Below are 23,872 nucleotides of genomic sequence, written 5' to 3' on the forward strand. Positions count from 1 at the left end.
AACCACAGCACACCAGGCCTCCCTGTCCATCACCAACTGCCAGAGTTCACCCAAACCCATGTCCATTGAGTCGGTGATGCCATCCAACCATTTCATCTTCTCTCATCCCCTTCTCCTCCTGCCCTCAATCTTTCCTGGCATCAGGGTCTTTTCAAATGAGTCAGCTCTTCGCATCAGGTGGCCAAAGTAATGGAGCTTCAACTTCAACATCAGTCCTTCCATTGAACACCCAGGACTGATCTCCTTTAGAATGGACTGGTTGGATCTCCTTGCAGTCCAAGGGACTCTCAAGAGTCTTCTCCAACACCACAGTTCAAAAGCATCAATTCTTCGGTGCTCAGCTTTCTTTATAGTCCAACTCTCACATCCATACATGTCTCTTGGAAAAACCATAGCCTTGACTAGATAATAATCTCAGATATGCAGATGACACTACCCTTATGGCAGAAAGTGAAGAGGAACTAAAAAGCCTCTTGTTGAAAGTGAAAGAGGAGAGTGAAAAGGTTGGCTTGAAGCTCAACATTCAGAAAACTAAGATCATGGCATCTGGTCCCATCACTTCATGGGAAATAGATGGAAAAACAGTCGAAACAGTGTCAGACTTTATTTTGGAGGGCTCCAAAATCACTGCAGATGCTGATTGCAGCCATGAAATTAAAAGACGCTTACTCCTTGGAAGGAAAGTTATGATCAACCTTGATAATATATTGAAAAGCAGAGACATTACTTTGCCAACCAAGGTCCGTCTAGTCAAGGCTATGGTTTTTCCCGTGGTCATGTATGGATGTGAGAGTTGGACTGTGAAGAAAGCTGATCGCCGAAGAATTGATGCTTTTGAACTGTGGTGTTGGAGAAGACTCTTGAGAGTCCCTTGTACCGCCAGGAGATCCAACCAGTCCATTCTAAGGGAGATCAATCCTGGGTGTTCATTGGAAGGACTGATGCTAAAGCTGAAGCTGCAATACTTTGGCCACTTCATGCGACAAGTTGACTCACTGGAAAAGACTCTGATGCTGGGAAAGGTTGGGGGTGGGAGGAGAAGGGGACGACCGAGTGTGAGATGGCTGGATGGCATCACCGACTCTGTGGACATGAGCTTGAGTGAACTCCGGGATTTGGTAATGGACAGGGAGGCCTGGCGTGCTGTGATTCATGGGGTCGTGGAGAGTCGGACACGACTGAGCGACGAACTGAACTGACTAGACAGACCTTTGTTGGCAAAGTAATGTCTCTGCTTTTTAATATTCTGTCTAGGTTTGTCATAACTTTCCTTCCAAGGAGCAAGTGTCTTTTAATTTCATGGCTGCAGTCACCATCTGCAGTGATTTTGGAGCCCAAGAAAATAAAGTCAGCCACTGTTTCCACTGTTTCCCCATCTATTTGCCATGAAGTAATGGAACCAGATGCCATGATCCTAGTTTTCTGAATGTTGAACTTTAAGCCAACTTTTTCACTCTCCTATTTCACTTTCATCAAGAGGCTCTTTAGTTCTTTTTCACTTTTTGCCAAAAGGGTGGTGTCATCTGCAAATCTGAGGTGATGGAATTTCAGTTGAGCCATTTCAAATCCTAAAAGATGATGCTGTGAAAGTGCTGCACTCAATATGCCAGCAAATTTGGAAAACTCAGCAGTGGCTATTGGACTGGAAAAGGTCAGTTTTTGTAAATGTTTTTACATTTTATTAGACTAAAAAAAATATGTCTATTTTGGTAAGAAGTTTTTATGAGTGACTATTAAGTTTTCTCAAATTATTTTCCTTTTTGATTGAGATAGTTAAGTAGTATTTATTTTGCATAAAGAGAGACCAAATATCAAGTAAAAGAAATTAGAATATATTACTGAGGTAAGGATGTGAAAATGCATTGTTTTGCAAAACCAGCATATCTATTTATAGTTTCTTTTTCATTTTTCACTTTAGTATCATGGCTGCTGCTGCTGCTGCTGCTAAGTCACACATTAAATTTCATTTTTCACTATATTATAGATCATTGGCTCCAGAATTCCTTTTTTTATAATCATAGAAATTACATACCTATTTCCGTAAGGGATAATTTTGTTCAGTTCAGTTCAGTTCAGTCGCTCAGTCGTGTCCGACTCTCTGCGACCCCATGAATCACAGCACGCCAGGCCTCCCTGTCCATCACCAACTCCCGGAGTACACTCAAACTCATGTCCACAGAGTCGGTGATGCCATCCAGCCATCTCATTCTCCATCGTCCCCTTCTCCTCCCGCCCCCAACCTTTCCCAGCATCAGAGTCTTTTCCAGTAAGTCAACTCGTCGCATTTGGTGGCCAAAGTATTGCAGTTTCAGCTTTAGCATCAGTCCCTCCAATGAACATCCAGGATTGATCTCCTTTAGAATGGACTGGTTGGATCTCCTTGCAGTATAAGGAACTCTCAAGAGTCTTCTCCAACACCACAGTTCAAAAGCATCGATTCTTCGGCGATCAGCCTTCTTCACAGTCCAACTCTCACATCCATACATGAGCACTGGAAAAACCATTGCCTTGACTAGACGGACCTTGGTTGGCAAAGTAATGTCTCTGCTTTTTAATATACTATCAAGGTTGGTCATAACTTTCCTTCCAAGGAGCAAGCGTCTTTTAATTTCATGGCTGCAATCAGCATCTGCAGTGATTTTGGAGCCCAAAAAAACAAAGTCTGACACTGTTTCCACTGTTTGTCCATCTATTTCCCATGAAGTGATGGGACCAGATGCCATGATCTGTGTTTTCTGAATGTTGAGCTTCAAGCCAACCTTTTCACTCTCCTCTTTCACTTTCATCAAGAGGCTTTTCAGTTCCTCTTCACTTTCTGCCATAAGGGTGGTGTCATCTGCATATCTGAGGTTATTGATATTTCTCCCAGCAATCTTGATTCTAGCTTGTGCTTCTTCCAGCCCAGCGTTCCTCATGATGTATTCTGCATATAAGTTAAATAAGCAAGGTGACAATATACAACCTTGACATACACCTTTTCCTATTTGGAACCAGTCTGTTGTTCCATGTCCAGTTCTAACTGTTGCTTCCTGACCTGCATACAGGTTTCTCAAGAGGCAGGTCAGGTGGTCTGGGATTCCCATCTCTTTCAGAATGTTCCACAGTTTATTGTGATCCACACAGTCAAAGGCTTTGGCATAGTCAATGAAGCAGAAATATGGTTAATACAAATTTGAATTGTAATTTTGAGATTGCATATAAATACAAGAGGAATATTAGCTTATTAATAGCAAGCTTAATATCAATTGTTTTTTCCTTATAAGTCTAGCTATAAAATAGATCATCTTTTACAAAATTAATAAGCATTCAATAAAATGACTGTACATCCTGATGAAGTAGTAGTGACTTGTTCTGGCATGAAATAAGTTCAGGTGAGAATTTTTACATAAGAATTTAATGCCATTTCACCATTTTCACAGAACAAATATATTAAAATATCTTCCATCATATTAAGGTAACATATAGTTTTCCAGTTTACAATAGCTGGTGCAATTTATAGAGGAAATTGAAAGGGACAAGCAGATAATATTAAAGTCACAAAGCATGTTATTCAATTAAAAGTAAATAACTATACTTTAGAAAAATAGCTGCCTCAAAATTTAGAATAATGAAGTCTTATTTCAAACTGACTTATTGTAGCCTGATACACTGTGTAAATATTTAATATATAAACAGTAGTATTTCTGAGATCTCTGAAATTATAGACTTAAGTATAAGTGTCTGTCACTATTTGGTACATTTATTACTGCTATGGAAATTTTTAAAGTTCATTTATCTATTCACATTATGCTTTATTTCATTTATTTTAGAGCTTTTAGTCTTAGTGAAGTTTATTTTCTGTGCATATGTATGTCAGCAACAAAATCTCTGTGATTTCTACTTAATTAAAATAGCAATCATTATTTAATTAGTGTAGTAGGCAGAATTCTAAAATGATCCCCATGATTTTTGTTCCTTCAAGTTAAGCCCCTGATTATGTTATATTCCATGCAAAGGGATCTTTCGGATATAATTAAAGTTTTTAATCAGTTGACTTTGAATTAATCAAAGGGGAGATTATCCAGACCAGCCTAACCTAATCACCTGAGCCCTTTAAAAGTAGGGTTTCTTTGGCTGTTTATAGGACTTGGACAGATAAAATGAGAGAGGTTCAGGGAAGGCTCTCCATTGTTCTGATGGAGCAGGGCCACAGGGCAAAGGCAGAAAGTATCCAATTAGCTCTCTCTAGCTCTGAGCATAATTATCTGTGTCTCCTAAAGAGCTCTCTCTCCCCCGCAAGAAATGACCCTGATGGATTAGGTTAGTTCCTGGATCCAAGCAGAGTCAGCCCTGGGTTCCTGTGAAGATGAAGGAAGGAGGACTTCTCATCAGTACATGTTCTGACCAGTCCTGACTCTCTTCTCCTTCACCTTCTACACATACAGCAGCATTTAACTGAAGAAACTGCCTCGTCTGAAAGAATTAGAGGGAGTAGGAAGCAGCTTCTGTCAGGCCCTGAGCTGAGGTGTTCTGAGTCTAGATCTGGAATACAACCAAGGAGCTTTCAGTCCACCAGGGGCAGGACAAATGTGAGAAACAGACCATAGAAAAATGCCTACAAAGCGGATAGTTCTGGGTGAACTGTAGGCTTCAGGACTTTTCTGTTAGGAGAGGCAGCCTATTCAAGATAACTCTGAGGACAAAGTTCTATTGTTACTGCCCTCTGGAGGGCCAGTTCTTGTCAAAATTGTGAAATGGATTGTACTGGAAATTTCCATGATGGAAACTCTATTCACTTTGGTTGGGCTAAAAGGGGAACTGGCCAGCTCATGTTGGGAAAAACAAGGCAGGGTCAGCTCCAGGCACAGAGGAATCCCCAGGTCTCTCCTTCCCTCTCTCTCCTCTTGAGTCCCAAGTTTGTTGCCTTTCAAGGCATCCTCTCTCCCTGTGGTGACAGACAGTTACCATCAACATCTGGTTTTCACTGTTTTAGTATCAATCCCCAAAACGACTCTGATAGACCCTCCTTGAGTTCCATTTGTACCTCCAGACCCCTCACTGCTTCACCAAGCCAGGAGCAGGGATAGGTCCACTCGCACTATTCAGCTTGGGAAGCCAGAAGAGGGAGCTCCGGGAAGGCAAAACAATGACATGTACTAGTCACTGGAGCAGCTGTATAGCTTTCCGCCACCATCGTCCTCCAGCTGCCCTGTGAGGCATTTCCTCTCCTCTCACTGCCCATCCACTGTCCAGCACCCATCTCAATGCTCTTTGTGTCTGAAAGGACTGTTGTCCTCTCCATTCTGTACTTTATAGCCTTCAAATTCCAGCCCCTGATAAGGATGGAATGCATAAATTTGGAGCTGCTGAAGGAAATATTCCTTCAACAGAGGAGCCTCCTCTGTTGAAGGAGGAAGGTCAGAGCCCATCAGAGTACAGGGTGTAGGCAGTTCTCTTAGAAAGTCAAAAGGTGTAATTTCATTTATTTGAATTCGTGTCAGAGCTTCAGGATCCTCTCTAACATACAAGAATAGCCTCCAAGTCTTAGAAAACGTCTCGAGAAGGCTGTCATTTACCTTATCCATTCAGACAAGCCCAAGCTTAAAAATCTGTTAGGAACTCAGCACTGGAGGTCTAAGCCTGGAAGCAGAGCTTGCTCCAGGTCTAGGGCTGCCAGAGTGGCCCCTCCTGGCCCTCACTTCAGGGAAATTCCTTCTAATCAGATCAACATTGATGGGCTTGTTCTGTGCTCTAAGTTGGACCAGAGGATCAACGAACAGTGAAAAAATATACTGACCTCCCCAAGAGGCCCTGACTCATCTTCCCTCACACTCAGAAAATGTCACCTTCCTTATATAACTCTCACAGCTTCCATAGATTATTTTTTGTTGTGTTGTGTGCTTTAATAGTAACTGGACCAGAAGGATTGTGAAAAATCTTCTTAAAATCAGAAATCATAAAATTCAGAACAGTATGTTGGGCTTTACAGGCTAAAGTAGACTTTCCAACTTGTCTTGTTTTCTTGCTACCAAATAATAGCCTTGACCTCTAGGGCTCCTGTCAGGGACTAGTTAAGGACTAGCACTGTAATGAGTACTAAATACCTCTCTTCTGCATGTAGGGGGAGATCTGTATCAGCTGTGTCTAATAGTCATATGTACATAAGAGGCCAGAAGAATCATCTCCTCTCTGATTTCTATATTATGCTGGCAAATACCAGAGATTCTCAACCAGTATCACACACAGGATTGCCTGGGAAGCTTTCAAAACAGGCCTGTATCCTGACTTCATCCTCAGAAGCACTGAAATAATTAGTCTCAGGTAGAGCACAGACATTGCAATGTATTAAAAACTTCCCAGGAGATTCTGCTGCACAGCAAAGGTTCAGAACCTCTGGTATACACACAAAAATTGTATTTATTCAGGCCTTGCCATATGCTAAGGATTGCACTAAATTATTTAGAAGCATTATCTCATTGAAGTCTCAAAACAACTCTACTTGATAGTTGCCATTATTATACTCATTGTATAGAGGAAGCTGTTGAATTTAGAGGGGTTATTTAAATAGCCATTAAGCCTTTCTGTGGTTAAAAGTCAGTTTCTTTGGGGAGGAAGAAAATGATGATGATGATAAGAATGACATGACAATAATGTAGATAATAATAACATTAGCTACATTAATAATATTTAGTGTCCTCACTCTTCCTTTTAGGTACACAGAAAAGTTCATTAAAAGAAGGAATGGAGAAAGAAGATGCGGTACCTATATACGGTGGAATGTTTCCCATCCATAAAAAGGAATGAGATCGGGTCATTTGAAGAGAGGCGGATGGACCTAGGGACTGTCATACAGAGAGAAGTCAGAAGAAAAAAAAAAAGTTGTATTTTAACGCATATATGTAGAATCTGAAAAAATGGTAGATAAGGTCTTATTTGCAAAGCGGAAATGGAGACACAGAGGTAGAAAACTAACATGTGAATACCAGGAGGGAATGGGGAGGAGTGGGAAGACTTGGAAGATATGGAATTACATACATACACTACTGTGTATAAAATAGATAATAAATGAGAACATAGCACAGGGAACTCTACTCAGTGTTCTGTGGTTACCTAAGCGGTAAGGAAATCACAAAAATCAAAGTGATTCACTTTGCTATACAGCAGACACGAATATAGCATTGTAAAGTAACTACACTCCAATAAAAATAAATTTGAAAAAACGCACACACACTTTCACACATATGACACAGGGTTTAAAAGAACCTTAAAATGATTTATACCAACATTTAAATTTTACATATGAGAAAGTGAAACAATTTGCTCAGTATCACACATATTTGAAAAACCTGATTGTAAGTCTCCTGATTCCTAGTTTGGGCCACTTTTCCATACTCAGTGACAGAAAGCTCATCAGGAAGACAGATCAGTACCGAAAAATACACAGCATACTATAATTGCATTCCTCCAACTTATGGCCATGACGTTAAATTGCACTCCTCCAACTTACAGCCATGACATTACCAACCAAGTCACAGTCATGTGCTTATTCTGAGAGTCTTAAAACAGTTTGCAGATGGCTTCTTGGGAGAGTCTCAGGGCTGTGTCCTCCATTATTTATACCTGAAAAACAAATGTGTTTTTTTTCCAGAAAGGCTACCTAACCCATGTGAAATGAGTCCACCAAACCCATATGCATTTAGGTATTGCTTTCTCAGTGTTTTCCAAACTGGTTCTACACTGTCAGGAAGAATTACTCAAGGTACTGATATCAAAATACATAATTGTGGGCCATGAAACATTAGTCCCAATCAGAATTTCTGGGAATGAGGTCCATTTTGAAAAAGTACTCAGGTGATTCTTCTGCATATGAACACTTAGGAACCACTGACTTTAGGCAAGAGCCTTTCCTGCTACAGGTGGGTTCCCGGAAGAACCAGGATAAAATCAGTGACTTCATGACTAAAAATGCCTTTTGCTTTGTTACTTCTGATTCTTATCTCATTCTGAGAGCAATGATATTCCACTAGTAAATCCCTGAGAATCTCTATACAGACTCTAAGCCAGGCTGGAAGGCCTACGTAAAGGGCTGTGGTTCCTCTACCATTTGATCTTGGGCACTGGAACCAGCAGAGCATGGCATCTTTGCTCACCAAGTCCCTTGAGCCCCTCAGCTCTTCGATGTCTTGTGTGCGGCCAAGAGGGGCGTCAGAAGAGGCAGATGACCAGCACTGGGGCTCAGCTCCTGCCCTGCTCTGCAGTGCTTCCCCCACCAGTGGCTCTCCAGAGAGTGACACTCTGACCTTCCTCTGGCCACTTGCCATATTTATACCTTTTTATCATCTCTGGGGAATTCAGCCTTTCCATTTATGTTAGCAGTGGAAGTACAAGTGGACCCCTCTGCTGACTCTAAAGTTCTTACCTCTTCTTGTAATGTTTAACCAAAAAACCAAAAATTTATGAGGACCACTGGGTACTTGCTCTCTGAAAAGAAGGCAACCCTCTCTATAAAATATATCTATTTCTTTGCATTCTAAGACTTATTTTTCAAGGCATAAGTGTGCCTTCTGTGATATCATAGGATCATAGTATGAGACCTGCCTGATCAGAGAGAGAAAGCATCCTGACAATTGGATGTTATGTATCTGTGATGCAGGTAGAGGCCAAAGAACAAGGAGAGACAGAAGGGAGTTGCCTCTAACCACTTGTATGAAAAAAAAAAAAAACCCATCCAGCTATTTGAACTAAACTGAACAATGAACAACAGACTGGTTCCTAATAGGAAAAGGAGTACGTCAAGGCTGTATATTGTCACCTTGCTTATTTGACTTATATGCAGAGTACATCATGAGGAACGCTGGGCTGGAAGAAGCACAAGCTAGAATCAAGATTGCTGGGAGAAATATCAATAAATTCAGATATGCAGATGATACTACCCTTATGGCAGAAAGTGAAGAGGAACTCAAAAGCCTCTTGATGAAAGTGAAAGAGGAGAGTGAAAAGGTTGGCTTGAAGCTCAACATTCAGAAAACAAAGATCATGGCATCTGGTCCGATCACTTCTTGGGAAATAGATAGGGAAACAGTGGAAACAGTGTCAGACTATTTTTTTGGGCTCCAAAATCACTGCAGATGCTGATTGCAGCCATGAAATTAAAAGATGCTTACTCCTTGCAAGGAACGTTATGACCAACCTTGATAGTATACTAAAAAGCAGAGACATTACTTTGCCAACCAAGGTCTGTCTAGTCAAGGCTATGGTTTTTCCAGTGGTCATGTATGGATGTGAGAGTTGGACTGTGAAGAAAGCTGATCGCCGAAGAATTGATGCTCTTGAACTGTGGTGCTGGAGAAGACTCTTGAAAGTCCCTTGTACTGCAAGGTAATCCAACCAGTCCATTCTAAAAGAGATCAATCCTGGGTGTTCATTGGAAGGACTGATGCTAAAGCTGAAACTGCAATACTTTGGCCACCTCATGCGACGAGTTGACTCACTGGAAAAGACTCTGATGCTGGCAAAGGTTGGGGGCGGGAGAAGAAGGTGATGACAGAGACTGAGATGGCTGGATGGCATCACCGACTCTGTGGGCATGAGTTTGAGTGAACTCCAGGAGTTGGTGATGGACAGGGAGGCCTGGTGTGCTGTGATTCATGGGATTGCAGAGAGTCGGACATGACTGAGCGACTGAACTGAACTGAACTGAACTGAACCATGTAGTATTATCATGTTCCATTATATGTTCAGTTCAGTTCAGTTCAGTTTGGTCGCTCAGTCGTGTCCGACTCTCCACGACCCCATGAATCACAGCACGCCAGGCCTCCCTGTCCATCACCAACTCCCGGAGTTCACTCAAACTCATGTCCACAGAGTCGGCGATGCCATCCAGCCATCTCATTCTTTGTCGTCCCCTTCTCCTCCCGCCCCCAACCCTTCCCAGCATCAGACTCTTTTCCAGTGAGTCAACTCGTCGCATGAGGTGGCCAAAGTATTGCAGTTTCAGCTTCAGCATCAGTCCTTCCAATGAACACCCATTATATGTTAGTTGTCAAAATCTTTAGTCAATCTCTTCAAACAGAATCAAACCCATATATAGTAGGTAAATTTACTAAAACAGAAGAAAACTGGAAAATCCTTATTCTCCAATCTCCTGAATAAACAGAATCTGGAGTTTAATCTGATTTATAGCCCTAGTGCAAATCCAGTCCTACATGCTCAAAATGTCTACAGTGTAATATCAAAATATATTACAATAAAACCTATTTTAGACAAAGTGTTCAACTAGAATCCAATCATGAATCATGGCATTTGGTTCTAGAGGGAAACATGGTAACAAAGGTGGGAAATCTAAACGAAAGTATGGCTCTATGGAGATAGTGAAGGACAGGGGAGCCTGATGTGTCCACGGGGTCGCAGAGTCGGACATGACTTAGCAAATGAACAACAACAATGAAACAGGCCCAGAGGCATACCCCTGTACCCTGAAACTCTGCATCTGACTACTGTGGAGTCTCATGACTCAAGTGGTTAGGGCTAGGCCAAAGTAGGAACCAGGATTGAGCTCATTGGTGGGTTTGTCCTAAAGACAGCTAAAACAGACAAAACCTTAGACTAGAAAGAAAGAAGTTGATGGTAACAAAGAATCAACTTGGAGGGGTGCAGTCATACACAGCCTGCTGGTGGAATCAGTCAGGTGGAAGAAAGTCTCCCAGTTCATTCCCATTGGAAAATAATTTTCCTCCTTAATCACAAGACTTGTCATTTTACTCTGAACAAACTATCTGCAATTAAGGTTTCCCAGAACCAAGGATGCAGTGAAATTCTGTGGCTAGGGTGAGCCACCTGCCACTGGCACCAGCACAAGGACATTTAGTGCTTGGCCTGAAGAGCTGCCCGTTACACAGTTGAATCTGGAAGCCCGGACCACCCGGCTGGAAAGCTTCATCTCCTTCCAAGTCTCTTAAACACAGAGACACCTGGGCTCCCCGACAATGCTGACATTTAAAGAGAAGCCTGTCTTTAAAAGGCAGTGACTATTACCCACCAAAATGATCTCATTCACTTTTGTTCTAGAAATACTTTAACACTTATTAATATTTAATACTTACCTGTGCTTCCCACAGCATCAACCCAATAAGTACTGCTTCAATCTTAATGTGAAACAATGTGCTTGATTGCAAAAAATAGATGAGTAAAACTCTATATTTGCCCTAAATAGGTTTGCAATCTAGTATTACTAATGTTTTACACATGCAAAACGGTGAAGTATCAAGAAGTGCAATCTAGGACAATCTGAATTTGTTACAGGCAGACAAAACCTGAATAGGTGTTTCTAAAGATTTAGTGCTTAGTTCTCAGAGTGCCCTTTTTTGCTTGATGTGGGAGGACTGGAAAGCTGTGTAGGTACATTTTTTGAATCTGGATCTAGTCTTTGGCTGTTATTTCCTCTCTGCCTTTTGAGTGTTAGTGAGGATATGTAAAACACAGGTAAGAGGTAAAAGGAGTTACTCAATCAGTCTATTGACGTACTTTTTATATATGTAATTTTTGTTTATTTCTTTATTTAGCTATGCTGGGTTTTCTTTGTTGCATACAGGCTTTTTCTCTAGTTACAGTGGGGGGGGCTACTTTCTAGTTGCAGTGCACAGGCTTCTCATTGCAGTAGCTTTTCTTGTTGTGGAGCACAGGCTCTAGGGTGCACACACTTCAGCTGGTGTGGCATGTGGGCTTAGTAGTTGTGGCTCCTGGGCTCTAGAGCACAGGCTCAATAGTTGTAGCACATGGGCTTAGTGAGCCCGCAGCATGTTGGATCTTCCCAGACCAGAGATCAAATCCATGTCTCTTGCATCAGCAGGTGGATTCTTTTACCAGTGAGCACCAAGGAAGCCCCAACATGTTTTTAAGTACTTATTTTTATTCTGAAGCATGAACTCCACCCTGCATTCCAAGCATGTGCCTTTCCATATATTTTCCATATTCTTCACAAGCACCCTATATCCTGTTTATAACAGGCTTAGATGTTCTGTGTAACTTGTCAAAACATGTTAGAAAATGATAGCGTTGGGACTTAAGTTCAGCTTTGCCTATTTTCAAGTAGTTCTCCTAAAATATTGTTACATATTACCTCATGCTGTAACTAGCTACCTACTAAACTGTTGTTGTTCAATTACTCAATTGTGTCTAACTCTTTGTGACCCCATGGACTGTAGCCCACCAAGCTCCTCTTCCATGAGATTTCCCAGGCAAGAATACTGGAGTGGGTTGCCATTTCCTTCTCCAGGGGATTGTCCCAGAACAGCGATCAAACCCATGCCTCTTGCACTAGCAGACAGATTCTTTAACACTGAGCCACCAGGGAACCCCAACTACCAAGTACTTGGTATCAATATGGTACTAGGGTTGGGGGTAGAAGTGGAAGATTATTCTAGTCTGAACCAAAAATTGTAGAATTAAGGTATTTATCAGCATGTCAGCAAAACTCATGGGATGGGCAAATTAGACATATTTTCATAAGATGACAGAAAGTTAATTTGTTATGATTTTTAAGTGGCAACCCTACTTTGGGGGATTTTGAGATACCTCTAGTTAAATTCACATACCCACAAAATGTTTGTACAAATTCACTAGGCTCATATAACTGCTGCAATCTATTCAGACCCAGTTAGGGCTGGTCGACTCAGGTAAAGAACATAATTTCTAAGGGAAAAAGGAACCAGTCACAGCAAGCTTGACACATTAACCAAGTCTCAAGCATAGTGTGGTGTCTCCTGTTCACCTTTGGCTGGTACTCTAGCTGCCATCCACTCTAATCTTATGGTACTGAAAGCTAAGGTGAGAGGAGAAGAAAGAGTAAACCCTTAGGAGGAGTTAAAATTCAAAGCAAGATGCTTTTGTGTAGTAGAAAAACTGCACACATACAAAAGAGAGTACCAAATTCCACCTAAAATGTGGGATTTAGTCCTAAACCTCATACAGCTTTGGTACATTGGGCATCAGGTTTGAGTAGCAGTGCGAACTGTCAGGGGCTTCTACAGTGGCTCAGCAGTAAAAATTGGCCTGTCATTGCAGGAGCCACAGGAGACCCAGAATCAATCCCTGGGTCAGGAAGATCGCTTGGAGGAGGAAATGGCAATCCATTCCAGAATTCTTGCCTGGAAAATTCCATGGACACAAGAGCCTAGCAAGCTACAATCCATAAGGTCGCTAGGAGTCAGACTGAGAGACTGAGCAGAGCAGAATGGGATCTGTCATCATGTAATTGATGTGATCTACTAGGGACTTTCAAAACAATTTTGAGAGTTGTCAGTCTAAATGAGGCTAGAGAGATGAGCGCATTAGCAAGAATAGCTGCTCCAAAACACACACATACCCCAGAAATTAACAATAACTACTAAAACCTCTGATGCTGGGAAAGGTTGGGAGCGGGAGGAGAAGGGGATGACAGAGAATGAGATGGCTGGATGGCATCACCAACTCTGTGGACATGAGTTTGAGTGAACTCCGGGAGTTGGTGATGGACAGGGAGGCCTGGCGTGCTGTGATCCATGGGGTCGCGGAGAGTCGGACACGACTGAGCGACTGAACTGAACTGAACTGAACTACTATATATAATAATTATTATATTATTATAATAAGTATATAATAATGTAATCATATAATTATTATATATAATGATAGTTATTATTGTATGGAAAACTTTGCAGAAGTAATTGAAAACATGAAAACGTTTGACTTCCCAGTGAAAAAGGAAGTGGTTCATTGTGTGAAAAGACTGGAATGTGAAAATATGGGATCCCCAAAGTGATCATCCAGCAAAAGCATTACTTTAAAAATCAAATGATTTTCTATCTTCTAATAATTCCCCTTTTTTTGTAATGGCCCGATTGAATTCTACTAAAGCTATACAAAATGGATTTTTTTCAACAGATTACTTCTCCAAAACCATTAATGTGTTGCTTTAAGAGCCTTTTACTATTTATTGTTATTCAAATAACTGTCAAAATAACATGTCAGTTGCTTCTCCAGTCAGAAAAGTCCCTTTAGACCATGAAAGAAATGGTAATTAAACAGAATCCCTACTGGATGCCATTGATCTTTCACTCGGGATTGAAACCTTTCTATAGAATATCAGAACTGACAATAATAAGTTAACACTTGAATATAAAGTGTCAGTGTGCTTTGGGAATTTAATTCCAAATTCTGATTACAAAATATTAGACAGCTGTGTATTTTTCAAAGCATTAGTACTTAATAATTGTACTTTAAATTGCTTAATTCTAAAATGAGAATAATGTGTGGCTTCATATGAACTACTTTCTAATTTATAATAATAATATATGTATCTTATGTATAAAAATTTTCTTATTACTTTTTTATGTTATTCTGAGGTTTGGGGGATGTTTCTGATATTTTTATGGACTAACCAAAACTAGAAATTGGACATATTGCCATGGAAATCCCTTTCTGCAGAAGAGTTTACAATGCAAATCAACAATTGTGGGAAAACAAACTTTGGTAGCACAGGGGTAGGTTTTTGTCCCTGTTGTTGATGGTTTTTGTTTTCATTGGGGTTTTGTTTTTGTTGTTGTTTATCAGGTTAATTTCTTTGCTTTTGCACACCAGAGAACTTTTATCTCATTTCAGCCCCATTGATGTTTTTAGACATACCTCACTCATTTGTCTGCTATATTAAACAACTTTTAACTGTTATTTTTCAGCTAAGATTTTTAAAAATCTATTTGAAAACCCTAATGATCAATTTATTCATCTTGAAACAGTGTCCATTGGGCACTGTTCTGGGCAATTGGAACACATCCATGAATGGAAAAAGGCCACTAACTCAATGAGCTTGTAGTTTACAAACACCCTAATAAAAAAAATAAATGTTATGGCAATATGTAAAAATGTAGGTAGTGCTAAGAAAAAAGAAAATACAGCACAGAAAGAAGGACCAAGTGTCGGCGCAGGGTTGCAATCTTATATAAAGTTGTAAGGGAGACCTCACTGAGATGTCTTTGAGGAAGGATTTAAAGGTGTTGAAGAGGTTAGCTACAGACTGGGAAAAGAGGATGAGAAAGAGAGAGGCAGTACAACTAATATAAAGTGGAATTATATCTCACGCATTCAAGGAATATCAGGAAGGCCAGTGTGCCTCTAATGGAGTGAGTGAAAAGAAGAGTAATAGGAGAAAAGATAAGATAATAGGGAGACTTGTAAATCTCTACAAGTACTTGTGATTTTACTCTAAGTAGCAGGGAAAGCCATTGGAAGGTTTTTAAGTAGGGAGTCCCGTAATCTAACTTAAGTTGTAGCTCTGTTGTGATTAGGCCGTAGAGAGTAAGGCCAAGCCTAGAAGAAAGATCAGATAGGAGGGTGTTACAGTTATTCAGGGGAGGGAGCATGGCAGCAGAGATCAGAAAAATAGCTGTGTAGGTGGCAAAAAGTGGTGAGAAGTGGTTGAGTAATTGTTGCTATTGTTCAGTCACTAAGTCGTGTCTCTTTGCAACCCCATGGACTGCAGCATGCCAGGCTCCTCTGTCCTACACTATATCCCAGAATTTGTTGAAACACATGTCCACTAAGTCAGTGATGCTACCTAACCATTTAATCCTCTGCTGCCCCCATCTCCTTTTGCCTTCCTTCTTTTGCAGCATCATGATCTCTTCCAACGAGTCAGCTCTTTGCATCAGGTGGCCAAAGTATTGGAGCTTCAGGTTCAGCATCAGTCATTCCAATGAATATTCAGGCTTGCAGGCTTCCCTGGTGGCTCAGAGGTTAAAGCATCTGCCTCCAATGAGGGAGACCCGGGTTCGATCCCTGGGTCAGGAAGATCCCCTGGAGAAGGAAATGGCAACCCACTCCAGTATTCTTGCCTGGAGAATCCCATGGTCAGAGGAACTTGGTAGGCTACAGTCCACGGGGTCGCAAAGAGTCAGACACGACTGAGCGACTTCACCTTCCTTTCAGATTGGCTGGTTTGATCTCCTTGCTGTCCAAGGGACTCTGAAGAGTCTTATCTAGCACCACAGTTCAAAAGCATCAGTTCTTCAGCTCTCAGCCTCCCTTATGGTCCAACTATCACATCTGTACATGACTACTTGAAAAACCATTGCTTTGACTCTTTGTCAACAAAGCAATTAGTCTCAGCTTTTTAATATGCTGTCTAGGTTTGTCATAGTTGTCCTTCCAAGAAGCAAATATCTTTTAATCTTCACTGTCTAAAGTGATTTTGGAGCCCAAGTAAAGAAAATCTGTCAGTGTTTCCACTATTTCCCCTTCTATTTGCCATGAAGTGATGGGACTGAATGCCATGATTTTAGTTTTTTGGATGATGAGTTTCAAGCCAGCTTTTTCACTCTCCTCTTTCACTTTTATCAAGAGACTCTTTAGTTCCTCTTTGTTTTCAGCCATAAGAGTGGTGTCATCTGCATATCTCAGGTTGTTGATATTTCTACCAGCCATCTTGATTCCAGCTTGTGATTCATCCAGCCCAGCATTTCACATGATGTACTCAGCATATAAGTTAAATAAGCAGGGTGACAATATATAGCCTTGACATACTTCTTTCCCAGTTTTGAACCAGTCCACTGTTGCATGTCCTGTTCTAACTGTTGCTTCTTGATCTGTATACAGGCTTCTCAGGAGGCAGGTAAGGTGGTCTGTTATTCCAATCTCTTTAAGAATTTTCCACAGTTTGTTGTGATCTATACAGTCAAACGCTTTAGTGTAGTGTACAAGAAGTAGATGTTTTTTTGGAATTCCCCTGCTTTTACTATGATCCAAAGGATGCTGGCAGTTTGATCGCTGGTTCTTCTACCTTTTTTAAATCCAGCTTGTACATCTGGAAGATCTCAGTTCATGTACTGTTGAAGCCTATCTTGAAGGATTTTGAGCATTACCTTGCTAGCATGCGAAATGAGCACAGTTGTATGGTAGTTTGAACATTCTTTGATATTGCCTTTCTTTGGGATAGGAACAAAATCTGACCTTTTCCAATCATGTGGCCACTGCTGCGTTTTCCAAATTTGCTGGCGTATTGAGTACATCACTTTAACAGAATCGTCTTTTAGGATTTGAAGTAACTCAGCTGGAATTTCATCACCTCCACTAGTTTTTTTTTTTTTTTTTCATAGCAGTGCTTCCTAAGGCTCACTTGACTTCACACTCCAAGATGTTTGGCTTTAGGTGAGTGACCACACCATCATGGTTGTCTGGGTCATTAAGACCTTTCTTGTATAGTTCTTCTGTGTATTCTAGCCACCCCTTGCTAATCTCTTCTGCTTCTGTTTTGTCCTTATCATTTTCAGTCCTTTGTCATACCCATCCTTGCATGAAATATTCCCTTGATATCTCCAATTTTCTTGAAGAAATCACTAGTCTTTTCCATTTTGTTGTTTTCCTATGTTTCTTTACATTGTTCACTTAGGAAGCCTTTCTTATCTCTCCTTGCTACTCTCTAGAAGTCTCCATTCAGTTGGGTATATCTTTCCCTTTCTCCCTTGATTTTTGGTTCTCTTCTTTCCTCAGCTATTTGTAAAGCCTTTTCAGACAACCACTTTGCCTTCTTGAATTTCCTTTTCTCTGGGATGGTTTTGGTCACTGCCTCCTGTACAGTGTTAAGAACCTCCATCCATAGCTCTACAGGCATTCTGTCTACCAGATCTAATCCTTTGAATCTACTCATCACTACTGCTGTATAAGGAATTTTATTTAGGTCATACTTAAATGACCTAGTGGTTTTCCCTACTTTAATTTACCCCTGAATTTTGCAATTATGAGCGCATGATCTGAGCCACAGTCAACTCCAGGTCTTATTTTTGCTGACTCTGTAGAGCTTCTATATCTTTAACTGCAAAGATCATATATTTGCAGATATGATCATATAATCAAGATCATATAAAGATCATTATAAAGATCATATAATCAATATGATTTCAGTATTGACCATCTGGTAATGTCCATGTGTAGAGTCATCTCTTGGGTTGTTGGAAAAGTGTCTTTGTTATGGCCATCATGTTCTCTTGACAAAACTCTTGTTAGCCTTTGCCCTGCTTCATTTTGCAATTCAAGGCCAAACTTGCCTGTTATTCTGGGTATCTCTTGACTTCCCACTTTTACATTCCAACCCCCTATGATGAAAAGGACATCTTTTTTTGGTGTTAGTTCTAGAAGGTTCTGTCAGTCTTCATAGAACCATTCAACTTCAGCTTCTTTGGCATCAGAGGTTAGGGCATAGGCTTGGATTACTGTGATATTGAATAGTTTGCCTTGGAAATGAACTGAGATCATTCTGTTGTTTTTGAGATTGTTCCCACGTACTGCATTTTGGACTCTCTTGTTGACTATAAGGGCTATTCCACTTGTTCTAAGGGATTCTTGCCCACTGTAGTAGGTATAATAGTCATCTGAATTAAATTCACCCTTTCCCATCCATTTTAGTTCATTGATTCCTAAGATGTTGATGTTCATTCTTGCCATCTCCTGCTTGACCATGTCCAATTTGCCTTGATTCATGGGCCTAACATTCCAGGTTCCTATGTAATATTTTTCTATAGAGTATCAGACTTTACTTTCAACACCAGACACATCCATAACTGAGCATCGTTTCTGCTTTGGCCCAGCATTTCATTCTTTCTGGAGCTATTTGTAATTGCCTGCCATGCTTCCCCAGGTAGCTCAGCTGGTAAAGAATCTGCCTGCAAAGCAGGAGACCTGGGTTCAATCCCTGGGTTGGGAAATCCTCTGGAGAAGGGAAAGGCTACCCACTCTGGTATTCTGGTCTGGAGAATTCCATGGACTGTACATAGTCCATGGGGTCGCAAACAGTCAGACATTACTGAACGATTTTCACTTTCACTTCCCCAGTAGCATATAGGTTGCCTTCTGACCGAGGAGGAGTGCTCATCTTCTGGTATCATCTTTTTACTACTTTTTGCTATCTTTTCATACTGTCCATAGGGTTCTCCAGGCAAGAATACTGGAGTAGGTTGCCATTTCCTCTTCCAGTTGACCATGTTTTGTCAGAACTCTTCACTGTGACCTGTCCACCTTAGGTGGTCTTGCATGGCATGGCTCATAGCTTCATTGAGTTATGCAAACCCATATGCCATGACAATGCTGTGATCCATGACGGGGGCCTGGATAATAGATATGTTTTAAAGGTAATGCCATGGGATTTGCTGATGGATTAGAGAGTGAGAAGAGTTGAAGATGGCTCTAGGTGTTTGGTTTAAGCAATCAGAAAGATGGAGATGTCATAACTTGGAGAATACAAAGCCAAAGAGTGGACTTAGAAAGATCAAGACCTCTAATTTTTAAAAAAGTGGAGTTTGGACTTCTGCTTTCCTGTCTGGGATTTAAGAAACAGAACTCATAACTCCACTCTAACGTATAAAAAACTGCAAAATCAACAACTCTTCTTACTTCCATCACAGAAATGATGTCACAGCCTTCCCCACATTGTCCCTCAAATTGGGGAGACAGGCAAGTACACAGAGAGGCAAGTACAGTGTAGAGGGAACCTGTAAGCAGTAACTTCCACAGGGACCAGTGCAGTGTAGAAAAACTTGCCCTGTAATTGATGAATTGCTGGAGGCTCAGTGTGGGAAAGTTTGAGAGTTTAAAACTTCAGGGGCCCCACTCACAAGGTACCGCAACATTTATGCAAGTTTTACCTCCAGGAGCCATACAGATCCTCACAGTGAATATCAGAAAATTTGTCTTCATGACTCCAGCAGAGGACAAAAAAAGAAACCCTTTGAAAATATGCTAGAGGGTTCTGATTTTAAGGCCTATCCTCAGGTAAAACTATTTTACCAGAGCCTAATTTGCCGGGGTTTAATCAGAATCCAACCTATATGAGGGAAGGGAAATACACAACTGCAGCCCATCCTGTCTCATGTAGGAGAAGAAGAATATTGAGAAGCACTGGTAAAATTCACAGTCCAGGGATGCAGGCTTTCTATGAGATTGAAATCTAACTATAGGACTTGTTAGCATTATAGAATGCTTCCCCTCCCCACCACACCTTACCACAGCATTACTGAAGGTCTTTGATTTAGTATCTCATATCCACCTTTCAACAAAAAACTTTAGAAAACATACCAGCAGAGGGAAAAAATGATAGTTCAAAGAGCATTAGAACTGGAGTCAGAAATGGCAGCTATGATATGGTGGGGTGTATTCAGTGTTAGATGCAAATGATCAATAAATTTCTGTCTGCCCTGCTCCCAGCTTTTTATGGATTTTTGCCTCCAATGAGCTACAGCTGTCTGTCGTGACCTGTTGTCCTCAGGGTACCAGAGCCACTTGTGCAAAAACCTGAAAGTATTTGGGTTTCCATTCTCACCACCATGCCCACACCCTTAATCTGCATCCAGTCCTTTGCAAGTGACAGATGGCATGGCAGGATGACAGCCCAGCTTACTTGCCTTGACTTGGGACTGTTTACACCCTTGCAGCATCAGGCTAGGGTACCCATCCCCCTTCTGTTCATATTCCCCCTGTTTCTCCAGAGACTGCTTCTCAAATACAAGAGTCCTTCTGAGAAACGTGACCTGAAATATTTTGTAGTAAGTTTTCATAGCACCTTGTACTTCTGCTTCATATTACTCAACTCACAGGCAATTACTTATGCAAAATCTATTTTCCCTGAAGTGTGTGAACTGTGTGAGTGACTGTGTTGTCCTCACTGCTGTATCCTGAGCATCTAACCTTGTTAGTGGCACATAGATTCAAATACATGTTGGATTTATAAAGGAATGAATGAACAAACCAAGAGGGTCAAGATTAGTGAAACAGTGACATGTTTGTAATGTTTTTAAAGGAAGCAATGCTTTATTGCCTCTAAGTAGAGTTAGTGAATTAACCTAAGACAGATAAGCCAGACTTACTGATGAAAAAGTCCTTAATATATGCTTGTCAGATTTTAGCCTTCTGGACCTTCTTTATATTTTCAGCTCCAATCACTTTGCTTAAAAGAGAAGACAGAAGCAAGAGCGGGGCTAAGTAGGTACCAGTTACACAGGATACATGGTTGACTTAGTCCTTCTTCCCCTAAGGTTGCATCCTCACAGCTATGATCAATTGAACAATGTTCAGAATATCAGATTCTTTGAACAAAATCAGACACAAAAAAAGACACAACTAATGGTTCAAGCCCCAGTCATCACCTCTGCTGCTCCAGTTTGCTAAGTGAGGCCTCAGCAAATGGTTCAGGTCATCAGAGCAATAAATTTAGGAGCGAAAATGTGTGCATTAATCCACCCGTTCATCTGAAGGAAAAGGAACTAACTGATTCTCTCAGTGTGTGTTCTCACTCACTTAAGATACCAAATGGCAACAAGTATTTCCTGAATAATGTTAAGGCAAAGTATACAGAAGAAAAGTACACATGGAAAAAAAAAAAAGTTGATTCTTCCTGCCCTCCTGCCTAGAATTTTAAAAAGCAAGCTGAACAAATGTGAATTCTTCATTTTTTAAATCTTTTTTTAAGTTGTCTTCTTCCTCTGTGAGTTGAATATTTCATTCATCCAATATAAATGCCAATTTTGAGTTGTAACATGGAAAAAGATGTGTTCATTATTTGTAAGACTTTGGCACCAACTTGTACCATATTCCCTTGGGGAGCTAAGGAACCTTGCTCAAGATGAAATAAATTAGGTCCTTCTCTGCGCTGGAGAGAGTCCTGAGGAAAGAAAAGTCAATGTTTATTGTCTGCAAAGATGTCTTCCTTATAAAAGCTTCATGCTAACATTTTGAAAATAGTTATAACATCTCTGAAAAGAATGAGAACTATGTTTGATATTGTGTGCTAAAGGAAGAGAGAATTCAGTAACTAAATCTCTGTTTCATCATTTATGTAAATTAACTGTATTGATTTTAACTCAATAACTAAATCTTTGTTTCCCCATAAATGCAAATTACTGTATTAAAATATAACTTATTTAATCCAAACTCAGAGGAAATATTTATTCACATAGAAATGTGAAAAAGAAATAAAACCCCTTAGTTCATGGCAGTGTCGTTTTATTTTTGTTTTGCTTTTATAGTAGTTAATTTAGAATTTCCTTAATGCTCTTCCTGTGGCTTTGGTTGGAATTTGATAAAGACAGCTTGATGGTTACATTTTTAAGTTCCTGAATATATACTCTGGTTCTTTCAAAAAATAGTTAATGAGCTTATGAAAAGATGACTCTGGAATGGTTATTGGTAATAAATAAATCAGGAATGGAAAATAGGGACTGAGGAAAAAATACAAATTCAGAGATGCTTGTCATGGAGATTAATGCTGTTTATATGACTGAACCTCTCAACTTCACTCTGGACCCCCTGTCAGCCTCAGTTCAGTTCAGTTCATTTCAGTCGCTCAGTCGTGTCTGACTCTCCACGACCCCATGAATCACAGCATGCCAGGCCTCCCTGTCCATCACCAACTTCCGGAGTTCACTCAAACTCATGTCCACAGAGTCAGTGATGCCATCCAGCCATCTCATTCTCCGTCGTCCCCTTCTCCTCCCGCCCCCGACCTTTCCCAGCATCAGAGTCTTTTCCAATGAGTCAACTCTTCCCATGAAGTGGCCAAAGTATTGCAACTTCAGCTTCAGCATCAGTCCTTCCAATGAACACCCAGGATTGATCTCCTTTAGAATGGACTGGTTGGATCTCCTTGCAGTCCAAGGGACTCTCAAGAGTCTTCTCCAACACCACAGTTTAAAAGCATCAATTCTTCGGCAATCAGCTTTCTTCAAGTCCAACTCTCACATTCATACATGACCACGGGAAAAACCATAGCCTGGACTAGACGGACCTTGGTTGGCAAATAATGTCTCTGCTTTTTAATATACTATCAAGGTTGGTCATAACTTTCCTTCCAAGGAGTAAGCATCTTTTAATTTCATGGCTGCAATCAGCTTCCGCAGTGATTTTGGAGCCCAAAAAAATAAAGTCTGACACTGTTTCCACTGTTTTTCCATCTATTTCCCAAGAAGTGATGGGACCAGATGCCATGATCTTTGTTTTCTGAATGTTGAGCTTCAAGCCAACCTTTTCACTATCCTCTTTCACTTTCATCAAGAGGCTTTTGAGTTCCTCTTCACTTTCTGCCATCAGGGTGGTGTCATCTGCATATCTGAGGTGATTGATATTTCTCCCGGCAATCTTGATTCCAGCTTGTGCTTCTTCCAGCCCAGCGTTCCTCATGATGTACTCTGCATATAAGTTAAATAAGCAAGGTGACACTATACAGCCTTGACATACTCCTTTTCCTATTTGGAACCAGTCTGTTGTTCCATGTCCAGTTCTAACTGTTGCTTCCTGACCTGCATACAGGTTTCTCAAGAGGCAGGTCAGGTGGTCTGGGATTCCCATCTCTTGAAGAATTTTCCACAGTTTCTTGTGATCCACATAGTCAAAGGCTTTGGCATAGTCAATGAAGCAGAAATAGATATTTTTCTGGACCTCTCTTGCTTTCTCCATGATCCAGCGGATGTTGGCAATTTGATCTCTGGTGCCTCTGCCTTTTCTAAAACCTGCTTGAACATCTGGGAGTTCATGGTTCACATATTGCTGAAGCCTGGCTTGGAGAATTTTGACCATGACTTTACTAGCGTGTGAGATGAGTGCAATTGTGCGGTAGTTTGAGCATTCTTTGGCATTGCCTTTCTTTGGGATTGGAATGAAGACTGACCTTTTCCTTTTCTGTAGTGACAGCCTACAGAACATCAAATGTGGTAAGTTTAAACACACTAAACAAAAGACAATGGAGGGAAAAAACATCAATACTTCATTATATGAGACTCAGTTCAGTTCAGTTGCTCAGTTATATCCGACTATTTGCGACATGAACCGCAGCCAGGCCTCCCTGTCCATCACCAACTCACAGAGTTTTCTCAAACCCATG

The sequence above is a fragment of the Moschus berezovskii genome, chromosome 11 (genome assembly GCF_049115385.1).
Source record: "Moschus berezovskii isolate FMDL1 chromosome 11, NW_MosBer_1.0, whole genome shotgun sequence".
NCBI classification, from domain to species: Eukaryota; Metazoa; Chordata; class Mammalia; order Artiodactyla; family Moschidae; genus Moschus; species Moschus berezovskii.